This window comes from Leptinotarsa decemlineata, unplaced genomic scaffold (assembly GCF_025532065.1).
Source record: "Leptinotarsa decemlineata unplaced genomic scaffold, Ldec_3_MD MMD2_P_RNA_scaffold_9, whole genome shotgun sequence".
NCBI classification, from domain to species: Eukaryota; Metazoa; Arthropoda; class Insecta; order Coleoptera; family Chrysomelidae; genus Leptinotarsa; species Leptinotarsa decemlineata.
Genome location: NW_027412536.1, coordinates 14,025,101 through 14,028,103, shown reverse-complemented (window position 1 = coordinate 14,028,103; position 3,003 = coordinate 14,025,101). Strand labels below are relative to the sequence as shown.

The following is a 3,003-nucleotide window of genomic DNA, read 5'->3' as shown; positions in this document are numbered from 1 at the left end:
ACGTGCTTGCGACCCTTAGGAAATACAAGAAGCGATTTTTCATTGGACCAAAAAGTTGTTGTGGCTTAATGTAAGATCATTCTACATGCAATGATGCAATAACCTAAAAATTGTACTTACTTACGTTCGTCTGGTTTAGAGGTACAGCTATGTTGGATGGTGGATTTGCATGAAACGAAATATATTTCACTTGTTGGATTGGAGATTTTTACCTTTTGATAAATGGATTTGATTGTATTAGTCAAGCCTCTGCAACATTCTTGAGGTTCGTGTGTTACGTTTAATTCACTTTGTTTTTTTTATAATATAGCTTCTATTATATCTTGTTGTAGATTACAGAAGGAACAACTTTCGAAGAATGCAAGCGTTGTGAAAGTATATCTTTTTTTAGGTTTATCGTTAATGGCTATGGAAATTTTAGGCGGTTTTCTATACCCCTATCTTTTGGAAAATTAAAAAATTGAAGTTCTATTCCATTTTGCTCCATTTGCTCCAGAAGACTGGTTTGAGGCTCAAAAAGTTATATCTGAAGATATAAACCGATTAGTAGAAGTATCACATGCGCATACGTTGAAAATCAACGCACTCAAGTCAAAAGTAATGATATTTGGAAAAAACAAACATTACATTGAAACCATTATGTGAATTAAAATTCAAAATGAAGAGTTACTATTTACAAGTGATGCAAGGAATTTTTTTCTTCTGGAGTCCGGCACTTTTATCTTGATAAAAAACCGTCGCAGCGTAATGCAGATATATGTATCTCACCTATTCCAGCTCAATAAAGCATTGCAACTCTTATAAAATGTTCTCGATATCAAAATTTGACAGAGGATATAGCAGTGTCAGGACAAACAATGGGGAAGCAAACTGTCAATTTGTTGTACATAGTGTTTGTCATCAAAAGATACATTGGTTATATGGGAACATTTGTGATTTTTCGTTTTTATTCAGAGAAATGGGTCGTTGTGCTTCTTTCGGGTGCAAAGAAATGCGAGTTTATAAGTTTGAAGATACTGTTATGAGAAGAAAATGGGAAAAATCTTTGAGGATAGTAAAGTTCAAATGTAATGATCATTCTAGGTTATGTGGTGAACATTTCAAAGATTCTGATTTTGAGACTACTTCAAAGACAACTGGTAAGTAGCATTCATTCTACTTACTTATATGTGATAATAATTTTATAAAATTTTATAGGATTTTCACTCCAAAGAAATTTTTTTGAAAAATCAGCTGTACCTTCCATAATTCTATCAATCCACGGATGTTGAGATTAGAAAAAAGGAATGCTAAACGTGATTTGAAGCCAGCTAGTAGTTTGAAGATAAAGATAACCAGCTTCCTCTCAATAGTAAGTATCCAATAAATAAATTTATTATATTGACTGCTCAACCACCATTATATTCCATTTGATTTTCAGATATAAATTATCTAGATCTCCAACAAGAAATTGCCTCAGAAGTTACTTTCCACCCCGAGGAAGATAATCCTGATAAGGAAAGCCACCTAATCAGCCAGTCCACACAAACACCAACTTTATTCAGATTATTTTCCAATGATTAATTTCTAATGAACAAAAAAAAACTGTTCTTTATTATACAGGTCTCTCTTGAGGGATATTCTCGAAATTAAAATGTCTATCATAAGCCTCTAATCTGAAAACAAAATTGAACCTTGAAACTTGCATGTTTTTGAGGTTAGAATAATGTTCATTGATTATTAGTGAAAAAAACACAAAATATGTGTTTTTTTTTCATTAATATATTTCTTGGGAGCAAATTGGATGCAAAAAACTGTCTTTATAATGAGACAGTTGTTCAAATATGCCAAATTATGAACCTTTCCACTAGATCAGCTTCCTTCCCTCCTAGGGTTGCACCTCTCATCTGCAACTCCTTCTTCAACTGAGCGATACGCCATGTAGAATACATCTTGAATTGCAAGAAATTCAAATAAGAAACTTCCAAATAAATCAATAAATAACGGTGGAAACTTTGACAGCTTATGACCAATGTGACAAACACTCAGCGCACTCTGCCGGATGAGTTTCCCGTAATCATCCCCATTGCGCTTTCTGCTTCGATGAATTTGAGATCTCTATCATCTAGAAAACTGTGTTTATGTGGAATAAACTTCCTGAGAACGTTTTTCAAATGAATTAAATCTCTTAGAGCGCCTTAAGGATTTTTCTGTAGTGCTTGTGTTTTTTTCTTAAAGAAACCAAAATGATCTAATGTATTTGTTAGGTTGGGAAGCACGTGTTAGGAATCACAGGTTAAGAGATAAGACCTCGCTAATCCTTAGCTCGCACAAGTTTCGACTTCTAAGTGTTGTCGATCGTAGGGGTGTGACAGCTGGTTAACGTAAAAAGAGACTTAAACAGATTTAAACAGATTTGCCTATCTTTCAGAGACAGAAAAATATACAATAATTCTAAAAGTCACTGTTTTGGTGTTAATTGCGTTTTTAAACAGTATATCTGGCAAATACCTGCAAGAAATTAACTACTTCTTCGGCTAATACTCATAAAGGAAGTACTTGCAGATGCAAGATTTAATCGACTGATCACCGACAGACTGATTTCGAAGAAATCCTTTGTCAGTGGAGGACAAATTCAAGCTAAAAACTCTGAGTCTAGGACTCGACTGACTTCATTAGTAAACTAATGCGGGACGTCGTAACAAAATGAAGTAATAGAAAGTTCCAATCAAACAATGTTTAATGTAGCAAGATGCATGGAGATAGAATCCGTTGATCCGAGAAACTTTGAAAAGAAACACTAACGTATATTTTGATAATACAAGTATTATTTCACGCTGGCAATCACTCTTCAACAATAGCAGATCTACTGAAGATGGAAACCTTTCAGTGTCTACTCTACCACCAGCAGGTATGTGTTTTCCTGCTGACAAGGAGTTCTGCATTCCTCATGACAATATTTAGTTTATAAAAGATTCATCCTGGAATGTAAGTGTTTATAATGTAATTTTTATAAGCTTGTTG

The 3,003-nt window shown here is 33.9% G+C and overlaps 1 long non-coding RNA gene across 1 annotated transcript; it reads left to right on the top strand.

The window, feature by feature from the left end:
* Nucleotides 1–700: 700 nt before the first annotated feature.
* LOC141480633 (uncharacterized) lies at nucleotides 701–2,062 on the top strand. The gene is made up of 3 exons (XR_012464458.1): nucleotides 701–1,139; nucleotides 1,198–1,351; nucleotides 1,421–2,062. It is a non-coding gene; the product is annotated as an uncharacterized lncRNA (long non-coding RNA).
* The last annotated feature ends 941 nt before the right edge of the window (nucleotides 2,063–3,003 follow it).